Source organism: Magallana gigas, chromosome 8, assembly GCF_963853765.1.
Source record: "Magallana gigas chromosome 8, xbMagGiga1.1, whole genome shotgun sequence".
Lineage (NCBI taxonomy): Eukaryota > Metazoa > Mollusca > Bivalvia > Ostreida > Ostreidae > Magallana > Magallana gigas.
In genome coordinates, this window is record NC_088860.1 from 14,364,472 (window position 1) to 14,386,275 (window position 21,804).

The window sequence follows — 21,804 nt, forward strand, 5'->3', positions numbered from 1 at the left end:
GTATAGTATGCATCTTGCTACGCAGCTATTGCTGAAATATTTTCATTTAAATCATAAGTTTAATACATATTCTTTGTAAGGTATATCTTAAAATTACAAATTTACATTATTAGTTCATATGAAAAAAAACTTTGGAAGTTTTACAGTAAAACAATGCAAAGTGTGTTTTAAATAAGTAATGTTTTTGCCTCCCTTATTTAAATATAAAGAGCATTCATTTAACGAACAGTATTTTTAAAAAAGGAAAATGATTGGTTAAATACTTAATATGTAGCCAGTTTTAATTCAGTTTAATAAATTGTACGTTTGGTCACTAAAATCTTAACAGGTTTAACGGTTTTATCAAATTAAAAAGTTTTTTCCCATGGAATGAAAAAACGAATAGTAACATATTTATAACACATTGAAGCATATGGGAAACGTATCTTTTAAAATATCTTATTAAAATTGTATTCGATGTTGTAGTTACATAAGCTTGCTCATATTTTAAAAATGCCATAAATGACAACTTACCATGCTTATTTTGAGATAATGATTTTTCCTAATTGTTATGAAGAACAGATGGCTCTTTAAAATGTTTCAAGAGTAAAAAGTTTATTGGCACAAAACAATATCAGAACACACATATTTATGATATTAAAAACCCACATCCGTCCTTGCTAGGCATATGAGTTGGAATCAACTCGCCTGGCACTACTTTGACAGTTTGCTAACCGCTGCAAAAACATTTAATCCAGATACACTATCACCAGCCATATTTGCACGGTTTTTAGAGAAAAGTAAATTGCAGCTACTTGTTATTATTCGCATGTAGTGCAGTAAATCTTATAAAGTTTATCATTTTACTGAAGGAAAAAACATAAAGTTACACTCATGTATAAAATACTTAACAATTATACACCCAAATATTTGTATGATATTGTTGAACAGTGTCTCCCAGTCTCACACAATTATTCATTACGTAATAATAACTTGTTTCACATTCCAATTACCAGAACTGTTGCATATTATAATAGTTTTTTACCCTCAACAGTTAAATTATGGAACACTTTGCCAAACAGTTTAAAATCTGCAACAAGTATAGCCAAATTTAAGCAAGGCTTGCAAAACAATAACCCTGTAGATAAAATAAAATCTAAATTATACAACCATGGACAAAGAAATTTAAATTTACTTCATTGCCAGTTAAGAAATTTTTCAAGTAACCTTAATGCAGACTTTTATAATAATAATTTAGTTGAATAATCAAAATGTTTAAGATGTGGGTACTCCTATGAGGATTCATTTCATTTTTTCTTTCATTGTCAATTTTATAATACTCAAAGAAACTCTCTGTTTAGATACATGGGTGATCATGACATACCAATAGATATCAATATTTTATTACATGGTAATGATTGCTTATCTCTAGCAGAAAATATATCATTTTTTGACCAAGTTCATCAATTAATAAAAAACAATGAAAGATTTTAAAATGTTAATTAACAATGAGTAACACTGTGTTAAATGTACTTTACATATACTAATTACTGAGCCTATTATACTATAACTAGTACTATATATGTGTATATATATATATCTCTATTTTCTCTTTTGTTCTTTTGTCTATCATTATATTGTTATTTATCTAAATCCTTTATTACTATATTCTTTATAAGTTAGTAAATGTTCATGTAAATCTTTGAAAAGTATATACTATTAGTATTATAGATATTTATACCTTGATCTCAGATGGAGAGAACTAATATAGGCTAGTATTGCCTGCTGTTAATCCAGATTCATTTATATACTTATATGTATATTTTTGAATAAAATATTTCTTAAACTAATTTTACTAAACGACTTAGGCTTTGATATTTCTTGGGGGGGGGTTCATGCACATTGAGTCAATACTTGAAATTCTGTGAAATTCAATTAACGCCGTTTTTTTACGATGAATAATGCGTTTATGTTCATACAAATATCATAAAAACTAATATCAAATTATTGACATTTGATCATTATCATTAATCATTATCTTAAATATTGAAAAGTTTGATTTTTTCTTCAAGAAAAAAAATATTTTAAGTTAACTGAGGAACTTATAGATGTTGAATATCAATAATCATTTAAACATTAAACACTATTTATAAATAACAAGCATTTTAAAAAAATGTTTGATCATGTCAAAAATGTAAAAAAAATAATAATAATAATAAACCCACGAGAGAATTTTGATTAGTTTTTTTTTTTTTGGAACATTTAATTTTGAAACATCATTTTATCTACCTTACAATTGTAGATACGATCCCCTGGCCATGAAAAACTCAAGTTGTTGTAAAAGAAACAGGTAGTCACATTTCCCTGACCGATACGTCATGTTGTCTTTTTAGAGTTACATGAACATATGACCAAGGAATGTAATGAAAATTATTAAGAATAACAAAATCAGACTGAGTTCATAATATAAAAAAAATTACAAAAACGGTTAATTAGATTAATATTATAAAGTCTTGTAATTTAGACTAAACATCTAAATTAAGACAATGCTCGTTACGGTCAGTACGGATTTTAGTGGGGTTTTTTGCTATGTGAAACCATGTCCTTTTATTGACATTGATATCATGGTAGGACGTTACCCTCACTATATACGATACATTTATCTAGTTTTGATAAAGGATAACTGTATTCGTGTTAGTGAGTTATTTGACAGATCTATTAGAATACGTTTTGATCTTTTCTGCTGGAAAAAATAGCAGGCATATTTTCGTTCTGCTAGTCCGCAGTTCTTCTTCATGAATATTAAAATGAGATAAATAAAAGGTAAATAATGATCTTTATTTATGCCTTAGTTTTCTTTTATTGCGACATTTTCAATACGCTCTTTATAAAAATAACTTATACGATATATTTCTGTCTAATTTTTTCACCATCAAGTTTACGTTTATTACCTGTAACCTTAGAAGTACCGTAATCATAATATCTTCCCTATACATTTCTTGATATTTTTTATGTGCATTTATTCATCTTTCAATCGTAACTCCCAGTTTTGTGGAAACTTGTAGAGTATGCTTTAAGAGGCTGCATTAATTTTAACTACATAAATACCCTGATTAAACGCTCTACATTGTACATATAAATGATATGCTTTATTAATAGTGTACATCAATATATAATTATTAACTGAATGTTTTTGAATGTAAGGAAACATAAATTAAACTGAAAACTATTTTTAATAGAGAAAACACAAGGTGGCGAAGTTTTTTTTCGATAATGAAAAATCGCTTTTATTGGAATTTATGGATTTAAACGGTACATAACTGAACCAGTGAAACGGTAATATATTTAAAGGTGTTCTTTGTACTCTCAGAAGAGTAATTATTGAGAATGATAAGTTACCATGAATAATGCATAAGGAACATCAATTAAAAGCTCTAATTAGTTTGCACAGCACACATTTGGTTATCATTAAAGTTTGCTTTAATGATTTTTTTTTGGAATATGGTCTTTAAGACTTTAAGCTAAATAGGCCGTTTTTAACGTTGTTATAATTGTTATGTAGTTTTTCGAGGTACAATGAAAATAAACACCGTACCCTGTGCTATTTTCCCAGACTACAGATGACGCATGAGTTATGAAATGCAAATTCTATTGAACAATTGATGCTCATATGACCATGTAATTTTCAGTGTAATATGTATTCATTTTATTTAAAATTTTGCAAATATTTACAGAACATAATCGTCTTTTGTCATATAAACAATGTTTGAACACTTAAGACCATTGACATATTTTCTAGTTGCTTTCTTGTAAATTTATTTGAACAATTTGGCATGCATTCCTAATGATTATGTTAAAAACATCAAATCGTTTAGCATAATGATGTATGTATGAAATTTTGATTTATGGACCCAAAATACTTAAATTAGAAGGTAAATTTTCATCAAGGCATTTTTAAATATAGTGTTTTTATGTAATGATTAGTAAGATTTTCCCAATGTGGTTATAAAATGCAATTACTTTAACTTAATTTCTGAATCTATCTTTCAGATTTAAGTACTCTTAATATCATATAATATCTGAATATGTATATGTTTTAAAAGAAAAAAATCCAAAAGTTTAACATGTATGTTCAACTACATGTACATACATTTACAACTGTACATGTTTTACCATAGTTGCCTGACGAAAATTGTCATTCATATCTTAAACATTATGATAATAAAGGATATAGTTCATTTTCGGTTTTTGGCCTCCTGTTAAGGTGCTTGAAACTGTCAAATGTGACGCATCGCGCACAGAGTGAACCTCGTTCACTATCATAAAAATGTTACCGCCGGCTGATTTTTTGAAAACTCCAAAAAGAGACCGATCATAGCTTGGAAATTATATCGCCTTATTAACTCACATAATGTATCTGTATATGCAAATGAGGTTGTAATGAGATGCGCCCCTGTCGCGTTGAAGGGCTTAATGAAGTAGGGTTATTTAAGACTAGATGATGGCCGAATATTTCAGCGAATACGCGCTGGCGATTTGGTCTAATTGAAACTAGGAGACAAGACCCACCTGACACGGACAGTGACGTAGTTAAAATTTGACGAGAGTTTAAAGCTTAAATGGATCATAAACCCAGGACAGGAACCGTAAATTGTCTACCCTCGCTCTACAACATAAATCTTAACTGTTCCAGATTTAATTTAGTTGGAATATTCATAAACTGCATGCAGAGTTGTATTTTTTGACCGAGATTCAGGTGTTTTTTTTTCTTGATGCTGTGACTGGACAGCAACCGAACCAGGCACGTGTTTACAGAAGGAGGAAAAACCTACGCAGAATTTCCATTTTAATTCTAAAATAAGGAAAGGCAATTTAAGGTACTAAATATCGTTTCATTGGTCTGTATTGCCATGCAGTTAAACCTAAGATTAATTTGCAATAACAATTTTTTTTTCGCGGATTGAGTACAAATTGATTACATCATAATTTTTTAAATTATAGTTTTCTATTCAGTTTGAATACAACCTACAAAATTAATTTAAACGTTATAATGCATTGTCTATTTATTTCATAAAAACGAATTTATGATCTTAAACTGCTTTACTTTTGTAATCGCTCAGGTAATGTAAAATTTAGGCAGTAATAATAAAGGAAATCAATATAAAGCTATACTAATTTCAATTTATTGATTATAAATTACTGTGGAGTCATTTAATTTCGTAAGGGCCAATTTTCGTGGATTGTGGGTTTTTAGTTTGTTCGTGGGGATCTAATATCGTGGATGAGTCAGTTTTCAGTAGATAAACCAAACCTTTTATAATTAGTTTTCGTTGAGGATGTAAATTCGTGGGCGAGGGCTACCCACGAATACCACGAAAATTGAGCCATCACGAATTCAAATGATTCCACAGTAAAAGAATTAAATATAAATTTTGACAAACTTCAAACTAAGTGATTTCATTAGTAAAAAGTCACCTTAAAAATGAAAAAATTAAACATTAAGGTGGTACATGTAGAGGGCACCTGTCGATAATAATATGGATTAAAGTACACTATAATTAAAATACTTTCACCGGTTTATAATTTTCAAATTTTACAACATTTAACCAAACAATAATTTTTGAAATGTGTGGAAGAATAAAAATTTTAAAAACCCCAGCGGATTCCAACTCATGACTAACAAATACATAATAATCCGTCTAACCCACTGCGCCACGCTGCCAGATAACAATTTTGTGAAAGAAACTATTTGTTCAATTACACTTGATTTTATTGTTTATTTCGAGAAATCAAACGTCACAACAAGGAGATGTCCCATACCAGTTTAAAAATGACTTAAAGCTTAATTTTTTTTTTACATAAGGTTTATAGGAATTTCCAGATTAAGAAAACCAAGCACGTTATAATTGATCAAATCATCGCACTTTTAAATGAGAAGTGTTGGCAATAATACTCAAAACGGTGTACACTTTGAAAAAAAGTCTTCACATAAATGTCATACCGTACCGGGATATTTTAATCACTAAATGTAAAGTAAACATCTTATACAGTGCAGAAAAATCAGTTATTGATCTTTACGTAGAACAAACATTTCTTCTTGGTTCTTTTGACAGATTATTCAAGGAACAAACAGATGATTTCAGCAATAAAACGTTCGTTTGACACAAGTATATGAACCCCAACTGATGTTTAGATATGAATGATAAGGCTCAGCTGACTTTTTAACATTCGCCAAAAGAGTACATTTCTTGTAAAGCTAATATTTGATATGAGCTCTAAACGAACATTCGGTCAGATTAAGGCCTTATTGTCTATTTCATATTAAATTATTATATATCTATCTAAAAATCTGCTATCGGTTACAAACATGCTAGAACACACTATTTAGTGCTTTTGCATCTTTGAATACACATTGATAAAAATATAAGGTTTTTTTCTAACGGTTGCAATTTTTAGGGGGTGGGTGTGGCAATTAATTGTATTAGATACGAATAAGATAATACTATTTTACAAATAAGGTAAAAGTTATATGTAATATTAAATTTAACGAGTTTTTGCTGGTATGTGTTTCGATAAAGATTTTGCACGTCTTATTTGTAAATGACAGCAGTTACTGTTCCTGCGGTTATTTTTTAAAAAGCACATCGATGCATGCGTAGATAAATCTTTTAAGACAGGAGGCGAGTGTGTGTGGTATCTATCAAAATAATAAAAAACGAAATATTACGAGAACTAACAATCAAAATAAATATCATTTGTACTTTTGATGTTATTGTATTTCAAAAAGATACTCCTTTGGTCATTTAACAAAAATTCACCAGGCACCAAAAGGCGTTAAATTTCTCTCAAGAAAAATCCTTTAAAATTTGCAACAGTTTTTATTGTCATTAACTACAAAAGGTCTCATGATTTTACGAGGACGTGACTATTATTTAAACATGAATATGATAAAAAGAACCCTGACATTACTTTTCTCATTATGTAAACAAAACAAGGAATGGCTAAGTAATGACAAGGGGATATATAATCAAAAAGGTTAATAATATTGTCGCATACTTAATTAATAGTCGTAAATTCTTATCACGTGTACATGTAATTGTAAGAATTGAAAGGGTCGTGTTCGTTGTCATTACTTGATTTGTTGGGGCCAATAATGACATATCGTATGGATTATCTAGTGTCAATTTTTACGAAATTTTATACTAGTATCCAGGTACACTTCCTTTTCTTTTGATCATTTAAATACTCTAATTATTTTTATGCTTGAAATTGAACAACCTCTTAAACATTGCATCTTAAGTTATACTAACCGAATGAGAAAGTATTTTGAATTTTGGAATTTAGAAAACAAAAATGAAACTTGCATCTAAATGTACATAATATATATCATGTGATAGCATGTGCGCAGTTTGTGATATTTTCATCACAAAAGAGAGAAGGATGCCATAAAAAGAGTCACGAACTATTCATAAAAGTGATTTTGTCGATGACCATGAGTGCGGCAAAATTTTGAATAAAAAAAATTTGAACATTTTTTCTCTGATTCAGATTAACCAACTTGAAAGCTCCTTTGGTGCTTTCGTTAAATCCATGTTCACCCAACGTTGTTAAGTCTCGTTAATATATAAAATGCCTGTTAATATGTTTGTTCAAATAAAAATAATAATGTGTTTATATTTTGAAACGTTCGAGATTTCCAGTCTCAAATCAATTCAAATGTTTGTTTATACCTTGTTTCTTAAATAACTGTAAACAATTGACCAAGACAATTTTTATTCAAACAGGCATAATAATTTTTAAACAAAAGGTGCAAAATTTCTAATAAAAAAAACAACCTTACCATCTTAAGATAGGTCTTCATCGATGAGCTTTTGGTTTTCCTATTCGAAATTTTGAAATTCATCATAATATTTTTTAAAGCGCTCTACAAAAAGTAAAAGCAATGATACAAGTCATATTATGTAATTTTCTTTTACACACATTCAACATTTAATTTTGGAACACTCAAGAAAAAGTGCATCATTTATGTCATTGAAAACAGGTGGTCCATATTCTGATGAGTGTTGCATATCTTGAACTAATTCTAAAGAAGTTCCTTGTAGGAGGATAAACGTTTTGGAGTTCATAGCCAATGTTTTAACCAAACTGAAAGTGCTTTGTCTTTCTATATAGGTTTTATGCTTCAGTTGATTTACTTGTATACTGGTAACTGTTTAAATGTCTTTCTCACAGTGTGTAAATCACTATATTCAAAGATACTTTTTATTACTCATTAAATTTTGTTATCATGAATATTTAGTGTCGGACGGGATAAAATATGGAGAGATTTTGATGAAAACATGATAATTGGTAGGTATTTAGGAAAAAATATTCGAATTTGAATTTACATTATATGATGTATTATGTAATTATCTTGCATGCTTTAATGCGTTAATCTGTTATCAGTAAACTGCGTTTCAAACTAAACTGGGGTTTTCAACAGAAGAATCGTTAAAGTGTCAACATTGACATTTCCTATGAAATGTCAACCGTATTAGTTAACTTCCAATGATGATTTTTATCTTTATTCTTGTCTTTTCAACATTTAAGTTGCCCTTTTTCTTTGGCATTACTCTGAGACTTTTTAGCTCTATTTACATTTCTCTTAGTAAATAAATTTCTGATATTTTCCTCCCAGATATGAGTAGATATTCTTATTTTAGATGGGCAAGAAACAGTAATTCCACTTGGGAATTTCAGAAGGATCTTCCCATTTCTTACGACAGCCTTGTATATGTACGTCTGAGTTTGCCAGATGGCTGAATTCTTGAAGGCAAATGTCATACAAATTTAATGACAGAAGTATTTGAAAAATAAATTATGTTTTATGTTGACCGTAAGATTAAATCATATATACGATTATGGATTTGTCTACTGCTTGCCATTAGTTTTTAGTTAAAATAATAGACGAACTATTAAAACATGAATTCAGTTCCCCCAAAAAAACTTTTTTCGGTACGTTTTCATAAAAATTTGGATTTAACCTCCATGGACTCTGGACACAATTTTCGTTTTTAAAGAAAGCTAATTTTACATAATTACCATAGTTGCAGTATTAGTTTTTAATTTGAGTGCGTTTTCTTTCAGTCCATATGTTGGGTATCTTGGTGTGAATAACATGAGTAAAGAAGCAAAAGATTACTTTTTCATTCATTTTTTTCACAGTCGTATAATACAGACATCAGAAGCCAAATGAAACAGGAAAAAAAGTATAAAAAAAATATAATTGTCATCCTTCAATCCACTTTGTATAACGTACGTACCGAAAAAAAATATAAAAAGTAAAGCAAACGTATAATATGGAATTGACTTCATTGTTTATACTGATTGGTTGGAAAAAAAATATTTTTCTTTACCCACTCATAATCTTTATAAAAATCCGCCTTAAGATATTTTGCAGAAATATTTGTTCGTAAATAAAAAGAAATAAGAATAATACATTTTAATTGGAACTATTCGCAATAAATCCATTTAATATATGCACTTGAAAAGCATGATAAGAAGGTTTGCATTTCAGATGAACAGAAACATAATTCAACTGGTTCATTATAATAATAATTACACTTGCTTAACAACAAATTGGATTAAATATGAATTATAATGGCAATTTTTGTGATAATAATTCAGAACAAATTTAAAGGGAGACCATTTTGTTGAGAAAATACTTTGAAAACCGCAGTGAATGACGTTGAAAAAATATTTTGGCGCCTGTACTTTTTACGAATAAACTTTTACATTACTGTTAAATCAACATAATACCAATTAACACATATGAAATATAAACCAATCACTTACAAGTTAATGAATAATTGAATACAACATCCAGGAAACGTTCATTTGTAATGGTATCAAAAATTCTATATGACTAATGAAAGTATTCTATTTCAGGGTCAGTTTTCAGTTTTATGTTATATAGTATGCAAACGATCTCCAATTCCATTTTCATATTTTTTTTAATGAAATAAAGTTTTCTTTTCTTCAACGTTTGATATCAAATCTTCTTCAGATTGATCAGACAGATTAAGGATTAAAAACGTGGGATTTTCCTTTTTACACTGAAAAAAGAGAAAATATTGAAGCAAATCTCCAAAATAATCGAGTTTACATCTTTTCAAAATTGTTATTTTTGTTTGTTTTTCATCGAGGATGTTCAAATTAAATGCATACATTCTGTTTTTAATCATATACCTCCTTATTTTTGTATTTTTATTATGTGTACCTTGTTCCTTATGGAGAAGGCTTATACAGGCATTGTCTGCAGCCTTATCCATTTATACAACATATTTACATAACAAGTCTTACTTTTCTTTAATTGTAGCAATATCTGATTTTTAAAGAACGTTTTAAAGTTACCACCAGAACTTTTTTTACTTTCCTATCATGTTTCATTAAATTTGAAATCCTGAAAGAAAAAAATTAACTCTTATTCACTTACTAGCCTTGTCTTATTTCCATATGCATATACATCATGTCAGTATACTTTGGTCAAACTGTGACTCGACAAGTTTAAATTTACATTTTAGCTACTTTGCATTAAGCTATTGGTCATACATGTACATATCCGACAATATTTAAGGAATTTGGGTAATGACGTTTTCATTACTTAAGTAAGATTTATGCATTTAATATATATATATATATATATATATATATATATATATATATATATATATATATATATATATATATATATATATATATATATATATATAATCCTACCATATATAATATGCTAGAAAACAGGATTTATTTATTAGATGCATGTTTTAGTAAAACATAGAAAGGGTAACACTTAATTTATTGAAATGGTTTCCTAGAGAAAAGTGTTGACGATTACGATCAACTCAGCTTCTTTAATTGTGTATGACAACTGGTATTGATTATTACGCATGATATCCTTTTAATGCAAGTAGTTGTTCCATATGTCTTTAAGAAAACAAAATAGGAAGTTTATTTTGAACATTAATTTTAGAAAGCAAATGTCAATCAGGGAAGATTTGTGATTGAAACTGCATATATTACAAATTTTTTTCACAGTGTATTCAAATGCAGATTTAATAGTAATACCATTTGACTGATGTAAGTTGATTAATATCCCTTTTTTAAAGAAGGTTGCAATTAGTACTTTGAATGAATGTTTTATTATAGAAAGAAATATTCAATGACAAAATATCAAAATGTTTTAATCTTGTGCATAGAGAATTCTAAAAATGTACGTATTCGGTTACAATTGATAACAAATTTGCAAAATGAATTTGTTGACCCACTAATATTAAACACACTTTACATAGTTATTGTTCAATTTTGAGCAGAGCACAAAAATAACCCGCTTTTAAAGAATATGTTGTTTAAGCATTGGAAAATGCATTCTTTAAAAAAAACTTGGTTGAAAGTCGGTCAAAAGATGTCAAGCCGGTACAACACATATATACTGGAATCAGACAATACATCATTCTTTTTTTCTATACCTGAGTGATAATCTAGTTCAACTTCATTAAATAAATGAAGTTATAAATATTGAGACCTTCGAATTATATTAAAAGTGATTCGACAATATCTCCCACCATGAAATCTACAGGAATTGCAATTGTATTAACTGAGATAGAACACCATGCATACATTAACTTGAATTCTAAAATAACCAAGTTTTGCTGTATTGAAATGTCAGAAGCAATCGGTAGTTAACAGTGTGATCAATTTAATTAATAGTGTGATTATGAAGAAACAAACGTAGCAATTAATCATTTTGTGAATCTAAATAATTTTCCAACTCAGATTGTTTCTTTCCATTCTTATTTTTGCTTCATTATTGTGAAATGATGAAAATAAATTATGTCAGAACAGTCTGAGTGCTTAATTCTTTGTCTTCAAAAAGGATCAAACATCCATTGTTTTTAGTGCAGGAATTAATAGTTCTGTTTTTTTTTTATAGTAGTCCAACATAAAAATGTAAAGCGAAGAAACAAAAGAGTCGTTTGGTGAACGGATTCTTGTCTTCAGCATGTGGAATTTTGATAATCTTACTTTCCACAGGCAAGCAATGACGTTTGTTCACGAACTTGTTTGACATAAGTAGGTCTTTACAAAAATTCAGGTTAAAATCTTAAGATTTTACATATTTTCACCAAACTTCTTGTGCTTTTATAACAATACTTGAAGGATGACATAAATGCGGGTACAAAATGTCAGTAACGACATGCCCATACATAAGTTATCATTGATATTAAGTTATTTAGCCTTTATTAACATAGCATTATCAGGCTATTTATAAGTGAACATTGTGTGTTTGTTTATAGTACTACTTTCCTTGGAGTTCAGGATAAACATATCAACCAAAAAGAGCTGTGAGGCCTTATCTAAAATGGAAAGTGCTTTGGGCGACTCATGTATGCCTGGACAGCATTTTGACATTTGGTTTTAGAGAAAATACTCTTATTTAAAAATATAATGTAAATGGTTAAATTAAACACGTAGTAATGACTAAGAAACGATCAAGGTTGTGGCAAACCATCTTATAACATTTACAGCCGTCTCTCAAGATCAAGTTTTAGCACTTGTTCTTACATTTATCTTAGTACCAAAAATTAGGAGCATATTACATATTCCTCAAAATATTCAAAAATCCTTTTGTGCTGTGGTTTCACAATTTTGACATAATAAGCAAATCAACAACATCTAAAAAATGTAAATAATGCTCATCGAGGAAAAAAAATTGAATTACATTGTATTTATTTTTGCAAAGCCATATACCAGGAATTTACATATCCTTAAAGATACATGTTTCATAAAACCATGAAAATTAATGCTCACAATGTTATTCAAACCACAGTTTCTATCAATTTTTTTTTCATTAACATAACCAAAATGATTTTATTAAAAAAATGTCCAATATTGCTGCTTAGTATTATCATTTAGTTAGCAGGTCAATATGATTACTCTTATCCAGATACTTATATTTAGAATCATAATAAGGTGTCATTACTTCATATAAATGCTAACGAGCCAAAAAATGAACTACCAGACAAATTTCGTCCTCATATAGAAAAATGTCACTGAATTGCAAAATGATCATTAGTTTAATTGATTGGCTTAAAATCTTTATGTCAGCTATTTTGGGAGGTTTTTGGCCTTACAAAACTGTGTCAATATACCCCAGAAATGACATTAAGTAGACTAAGTGTATATTGATTAAAAAATGTTTTGTGAAAGATGTTTCATTTGCATCATTAAGACGAATATTTTGTACAAAACCTGATTTAACCCATTAATCTTTATTAAATCAAATTATTTATCTTCTTTAAATGACCATATTGCATTAGCTAAAAGTGTCTGTGTGTCAATCTTAAATGAGATAATGATATGATGTTTTACAAAATATTGCATTTTATTTTTCATAGTTATGCACTACTAAATGATGTCTATTTCGATTGGTATTTAAGGTGGGTCTCTACTCAGCGGCAAGTTTTTGATAAAAGTGATGTTTTTTATTTTTAAATTATAAGTTTGACATCTTTTTTTAAGTAAAATTGATATATATTTATATATATGTATATATATTTTTTTAACCCAGCTTAATGGGTAAAGCACATTACAGTTGGCCTTTTTTGATAAACTGTTTTAAAAAGTTTTAAGGAAATAAACCAAATTAAAATAAAATTTAAAAGAAAATTTGAAGTTTATTAATTTATTTTTGTAATTTATGGTTATCTGAATATGTTTTTCTTTATAATTTTAGATTTATATCTGTTGCATTTGAAAAACTAAAAACATATAGAGGTTAACGCGCCATTTTCTTTTTACAACTTTAAGAACATGTATATCCCCATTTCCTTCTCTCAACTTGACCCTAAAAAATGTCAATGGTTAAGTTTTCTTCTAAGTAAATTGGTTTGTACGTTTTTCTTCTAAGTAAATTGGTTTGTACGTTTTCAAAAGTAATAGGTTTTTATTTCTAAGAAATAGTCCTAGCTGTGGTAAGATTACTTTTTGTAAAACCTGTGAAAAATGTACATGTATATGCTATCATGCATGTATAAATACAATATTTTGAAGCGTTTCATAGCTGAAAATTTAATCCTTCTAAACATGCAAAAAATTACATATTGTTGTGCTACTAAAGCAATATTGATAACTCAAAGTCTATATAATAATTCCGTGCTTAAATAGTAATGATAATTACATGATTTTAACATTATAGTGCATACAGAACTATCAGTGATTAAGTCATTAGAACAGAAACCCACCTAGCTAACAACATTTCTTGTGTTGAATATAGAGCAAGAAGTCATGAACATTTTACAATACATCCTTTGAATTTTTGAATTTCGTTTTTAATTTTTTGATTCATCTACTTTGTTTATCGTAAACGAACTTCCTGTATCACATTGGTATTAGGACCTCAAATAGCCCCATCTTGAAATTTTTTTTTATCAATCTCGTGACAATAATAAATAGTAAAATAGTCCCATTTTGAGAAAATATTTTATTAATCTCATTATTAAGAGATATAATACAGCATGTACAATTTGTTGATATGATGGTAAGCATCTCATAGGTATAGGGTACAATCTTAAATTATATTAACTTGCCAATTATACATGGATCGAAATCGAAATTCAGGCACGTAGCATGGGGGTGAGGTTTGGCTTGGACGTCTTTTTCTCGCAGTAAACATATCCTTAAACTAACATATAATTTGAATTTTGAAGGAGTTGCCCACATATATCCCCCCTTTTTTAATTAGGATAAATAAATCGGACGGATTGGGTTTACTTCTTATCAAGATTTTGGATAAGTCGCCCCCCCCCCTCCCCACTTTCAAAATATATGCAAAGTGCCTTAAATGTAATGAAGATGTAATTCTAATACAAATAGAAGTTTGGAATTTGTAACTTTTCTTTCGAATTTTTATAGCAAATAAACGGGGGAAATCATAACTAGAAGACACAAGTAATCTATGTATCTTTAGTTTCCACAATACACGTAAAAGCTTGACTTTGCAAAAAGTTCTACTAGACTTGGCTGAAGTCTCTGTGCTAAATAATCAGTGTTCTTTTTATTGCGTTTTGATGATGCTAATATCTGTTTGTTGACATTTAAGTATGGTGGAGAGCAAAAACGTGGATTTTTTGAAAAGGCAAAGTTTTGACAAAATGATACTAAAGACACTAAAACAACACAAAGAATTGAGCAAGTTTAAAAGAAGTGACATGTTCTTGGATTAAGACCGTAGAACATTAAAAGGCAAGATTGGAAATATACAGCTTACGTCAATTTCACCTGTTACAGTCAAAACATATGAAATGTGAAAGGAAAGACAACTTAAACTAAAAACTGATCATTGCAAGTTCAAAAGTTTGATATTAAATGTATATACATGTAGTTAACGAATCTGTAGTTAATTAACTTTTTTTATAATCTAAACGGAAACATATTTACACAATCAGTTTTTAAATCTCGTTGTTCAATTGATCCAGGAAGTTAAATTTTCTTTTTAAATCCAATGTATAGTAAAATATTGTATTGACAAGATCATTGGCCATGAATTTACGTATTCCTGAAGCTGTAATTTTCACCTAATTTTCGAATATTTCGTAATGAATGAGGAGCTCATTGAATTCAATATGTCTATAAAAATTGGTTGATTTAGTAATTAGTCCTAATGCCTAACATTTAACAACTTAATATATTAATCTAATGATCTTCATGTCAACTAAGTGTGTGCTCCATATATCGTTGTATTGAATAAGCGATTCTACGTATGTGTGAAAATGTCGTTAATTTCGTTACTTTTAATGATAGGCAATCGAAAATACAATTAATGACAGAAAGGATATAAACACTACACACATAAGAAACATACATTTCTAGAGGTGAACATAGTTTTTTTGTACACGTATATCTATAGTTACAGATTGGATAGAGGTTTTTTGCAGAGAAATGGTCGAGTGGGAGTGCAGCCAAAATCGGCCCATTCTCCTCCTGGGTATAAAATGACGATACAATCGTCATTTACTGTATAACTGTTGGGCTCTACTGGAGACCAGTTGTAGAAATCCAGGGCTCTGTTATCGCTACTCCAGACAAAGGACCCTTCGTTATCACGATCGTTGCCACCAATAAAAATAATACATCTAGTCCACGCATCATTACATTGTGCTTAAGGAGAGAAAAAAGTCATTGTTAAAGATTTATGTATGCATTCTTTAACATACAAAAAGAGCATCTAAGTACCCACAAAATGTGTAAATCAATCATTTGTTATACAGCAAAAATCATCAGAATTTCTAGAATGATAGAAATGTTTGTTAATTTAGACAATGAATTTCTAAAATTGAAATCTAATACTAAACGAAAACTAATACTAATCCATTTTTTTTAAAAGAAAACATAAAACATTTTGTAATATATATTGCTGATTCAATCAATGATGTTATATTAAAAACTGCATCAAAATATGATTGTTTTCTTATTACTGTAAAAGATAGTTGGTATAAAGCAAATTGTTATTATGACATTTATATGTCTTAACTTAAAAACATGTACATCAAACACGTTTAAAAGACCAAATAGAATAGATGTTAAAAAATATGACATATATGAAATTCCATCGTCTCATTTTTTGTCATTATTTGATTTTCTTTTCTTCTTTACTTTTCTTACTTGGTGCTAGAGTTCCAACAACCCAATCGTTTTCTTCAATAGACACTATTTCAGCGAGATGGGCCAAGAAACTGATGCACTGAGACTATTTAGAAGACGAAAAGAAGAAACAAACATGGTTATGAGATCTAATGATTGAATATGTTTTCAAGAATGTACATGTGTAAAACAACAGTTTTAAAAAGTTCTTAGTTTGCGATATGCATCATGCCATGATCCACCTGCGTCAACGGTTCCGTGAGGCAATTTTATCTAACAGAGAACTTCATAAGCAATCATGGTATAGCGAAGTAAAAAAAAACTGTTCTTTATAAGGTGTGAAAAGTAATTTGCTTTGGACAAAAACTCAGTCTTTGAGAGATATGTATTTAATTTGCCAAAGAAACTACATTGTATGTAATACATACTTTATGTTATATCTTGTAATGCAAAACAACCAATTAGATCTGGTGGATGATTTAATATTCCTAGAGAAAACAGAAATTTAAATCATGTGCTTGTTATGACAGGGAGTGAAACCTTCACTACTCAGTTAATTGTAATAAAGTATGTATATCAAACTCAGAGTTTATATACAAAAATAAATATCATTAAATCCAACTTCATTTTTTAAAATTTGAACCAACGTAAATGTCACAGAATCAATGACACTTTACTGGTCAACATTTGCTAACTACTAGACACTACAATAAGAGAGAGAGATAGTTTTTTTTGGTTAAACTGCAACAATTATCTGCTATCCCTTCTCCATGCATGTTCAGATGTATCCACTATTTTCATCTATTATAATAGTTTGTTGATATTGTTTATAAATATTTTTTATTTTGATTTGGAGAAAAAAGTTCATTGTCATCTATCTGAACGGACCAATAAACCACTTAAAATTATAGAGCGATATACAACACCTAGCCGATAATTAAACATACACGTCGACAGTTTCACAATGCAGATTCATGGGTGCGCATACCGTGAAAACAACTCCTACCTTTGCATTATCCCACGTTGCCACTGTTTTGCTCAGGTAATAACAGTTGTTCATATAGTAAGACCATCCAATTTCACAAGCTGAAAGGCGAAAGAACAGTATGTGTTATAAGCTAAATGAGTGAGTTTTTCGGAAGTTGTTTATGTCTCACCAAAGATTTTCAAAAAATATCATGACATCAGGCAAAAATAATCAAAAGTACTCACATGAAAAATAAAAAATACATTTTATGGAAAATTTTCACACATGACAATTTGAAATAATGACGTCAATTACTTTTTTAAAAAGTCTACTTGGAAAAAGAAAGGGAGTATATTGAGGTCAGAAACGGCATTAGGGTGAACCTACAGAGAATTTCAAATATAAGAAAATTAGTCCTAAAGAGTGCTTTTTGATCTGCTTGTGTTGAAGATGTATCGCTCTATTACTTAAGCCTATTATTGTAGGAATAATAATAATAAAAAATTGTTCACTAACAAACAAATTTTTTTTTCTCTTTAAAATATGTTCTACTTTTTGAATATTGTATCTTTTTATACAAAAGTTCATTTATTCTTAATAGAAAAGCAATCCATGGAAATAATAAAAAATAATTTTTCGGAAACAAGAAATTTGTATGTTTCCAAGTTATTTCAAACTCGTCCAAAAAGTACTTTCATAGAAAAAAAACTATGATCATATATTCCGTTTTTATTGGTTTTATAAAATAAGGGAAAATCTACTGTTTGTTACATATAAAAACATTACTTTCAACTAAGACAAAAAAGATGAAATATTTATATTTTGATTATGAATTGTTAGTTCAACATTTTAATCAGGACCTTTTACAGATATTCCGTACTGATAAGGAAGCACATAAATTGGACTCCTTCGAACGCGTTCACAAAATACGTTTTACAACAGTTTTCGTCTTAATAAACAGAATAATCTGAAAACTACGAAATATGATACGGTTATAATTTTTCAGCATTTTGTGACTGATATAATGCCTTCTTCAATTTGATTCTTTATTCACTCAAGACCATTTCACTGATATATGAGGTTCAACATAAGTATTACAAAAGAGCACAAAAACAGGAAAGGATCACAAGTAAAGTATCTGTAATAAAGACTTTAAAAAGTTGAATAGTACAATACAGTAGGTTGTATAGGTTTGTATTTGGAATAGCAGACTTTAGGTAGAAATTTGTATTTTTCTGTACGTACTTCATATTATTGTCAGCTTTTTGCGATTGTTATACGTCTTTAGTAATAGTTTTTAGAGAAAAAAGACTTAAAATGGGCAAAATGATAATTGACGAAGGCGCCAGAACTGTAATTGGAATATTAGTGTCTGGATTGTTCCTACATCAGGATAATTATTTCACGTCATTCAATCAAACCGGATATGTTTGTGATATTTTGTAAAGGTCATGGTTTCGGGTTGCAACCTAAGCTCAAGATCATTGGGGTCGTTTTTAACTACTTAAAGTTCAGTGGAAATCAATGACCCCGACGACAAGGCAAATGAATGTATTTATTTCAGATAGTATATTCTACTGGATGACCACTTAGAACATTGGTTCAGTGTATGTAAAACTTGACTTATGTAAAAATGAATTTGTAAAGCTGAACAAAATTCGCAAACAACAAAAAATAATAAGATACTTGCGATTAACAGAAAAGAATTCCCAACCAGTCCGTAACTGGAAGCTTAACCCTTCTACCAAGTTGTCTGACATCAGTTTACAGGATTGAATTTCTAAGTTGTGAAATACTCCAACACAATTTGTATGACCCGTACATGTATGTTCAAGACATTTCATGGAACATTCAACTAGTCCAATGTCCGAAAATCCAGTCATATTTACGTCTGCGTATTCGGGCAGCATGTTCAGGTACATGTAATGTACATTTCTCTGGTAGACTATTTCTTCCTTATTCGCGCTACTCCTCGCAAAGAAAGAAAGAAGTGGTAAAAGCAGGTACAACGTTAACGGAGCCATACTTTTCAGAATGAAAAAATCAGCACTTTTCACATGGAATATATTATCAAGCCATGCTACTATCTTGTTTTAAAAATCAGTTTGATCATTCAGTTGTAAATGGAATTGAGAATCATTCATCAATGGAAATTGAATAATATAGCATTGGTAGCTAAAATAGTCTTCGACATCAATACTAATTGGTTTATAATCGCCTTATCCTAAAAACAATATAATACTAAATGAAACTCTTTTTCACAACTATAGATTATACGGTATCTGAGTGTAACTTTGACGAACTACAAAGAAACTATCCTGAAACCACCCCTGAAATCAATATCAAATATAATGGACGAACAGTGACAGAGCGAAGACTTTGCAATTTCATAAAAGAAATATAAAATGTGTGTTACCATCAACCGTGGAATTACTTTTAAAAGTTATTTTCATTCCATACAATTTTTCTAATGTTGGAAATTAAATCTTTTACTTTGTAAAGTTAAGAAAAAGAAAATTTAACCTTTATAATTAAAGGAGTGTTAGGCTGAGCGTATGGACGAACAGTGACAGAGCGAAGACTTTGCAATTTCATAAAAGAAATATAAAATGTGTGTTACCATCAACCGTGGAATTACTTTTAAAAGTTATTTTCATTCCATACAATTTTTCTAATGTTGGAAATTAAATCTTTTACTTTGTAAAGTTAAGAAAATTTAACCTTTATAATTAAAGGAGTGTTAGGCTGAGCGTATGATGTGACAGATTCTGCTAAGGTTTAATTTAAGGTCATATACCGGTATAATCCTTTAATTGTTGTATCTATCCGAGAGAACTCGGAGGCACTCAAATGAACCCGTCTTGTACAACTCGATCAGAAAGATAAGAATTAAGATTTTATACTAGTTACTTGTGATTAAATTGCATTAATGAGGAGGATAATCATGTAATTTTAAAAATATTGATATTATATCTATTTTTCGAATTAGTTTCAAACTATTCAAGATGGCTGGACACACCAATGCATTTTTTGATGGATCGATAGAGAATCATTTTTAAAAATGTTAATACAAAAGTGACACCGATATCAGCTTCGAATAATTTTATCTGGATTTTTTATTGGGTATATTTTAATAGAACCCAGAAATATCGTTTTAGCTGCTAACAAGATATTTTAGAGCTAATTAATTATGATTTAAATAATATTTTATTATGCAACATATTACATAAACGGATGGGATAGCAGGCACTGCATGTATAAATCCTCTCCGACATACAAGGTCAAGGTCATACATACAAGTTTAAGTGCCATACAATATTGACAATAATGTATAATTTATATTATATTGATAAATATATGCATACATGTATATTTGAAATATATGACCATGCAGAAATTACAATGGGTATAATAATACTTATTATAATATTATAATTTGTAGTAATTAGTAATGATAATAATTAGGAAAAAAAACCAAAAATTTAAAAAAAAATAAAAAGGTTTTACACACAGGTTCAGGTTCTGTCGTATAGGACAATAAGAAGGACTATCTGAATTATTTAAATATCTTTGTAGATTTAACTAATTCATGTACATATTTAAATATTGCAATATTTTGTTCATAAGTAAGACTAATGTCACCATTAAGAATTAGTTGAACTAAAAAATATATTGGTAGTCTTAAGGAATCTATATTTCGGATTAGTAAATGTCTTTGTACACAGTATTTTGGACATTCAATAAAAAAGTGGTAACGTGTATTATTGTTGTTTCCACACATGTCCCAATTTGGGTTACCACTCAGAAAATGATTGTATAATATAAATCGTCACGATTTTGGTCAAAAATTATTTTCCCGATCTTAATGTTTATTATATGCTTAACTAAGACATTTTTAATAGCCATTTAAAATTTGAGTGCCATTTGATGAGTTATAAGCGAAAAACAGAGCTTGCATCTCTTTGCTATGTAAACAAAACGTTTGTTTACATTTTGGATGTTGAAGTGAAAATTCCAGTTTTAGACCTAAAATGAATGTGTTAAGCATTAGAAACTGTTTATTTATGCTTAAAATGGATAAGTAGACCGACAAATCAACTTAAAAAGGTTTTTACTGGTATACTGGTATTGATCTTATGTAAACAAAAACAGGGCACGAGCCTTGTTTACATGACAAG

General features: G+C 29.0%; 1 non-coding gene across 1 annotated transcript; it reads right to left on the bottom strand.

The window, feature by feature from the left end:
* Nucleotides 1-15,581: 15,581 nt before the first annotated feature.
* On the bottom strand, nt 15,582-17,772 carry LOC109620408 (uncharacterized). Its single transcript, XR_010708805.1, has 3 exons — nt 17,666-17,772; nt 16,681-16,765; nt 15,582-16,176 (listed from the first exon to the last, which is right to left on the bottom strand). It is a non-coding gene; the product is annotated as an uncharacterized protein (transcript).
* Nucleotides 17,773-21,804: the final 4,032 nt, after the last annotated feature.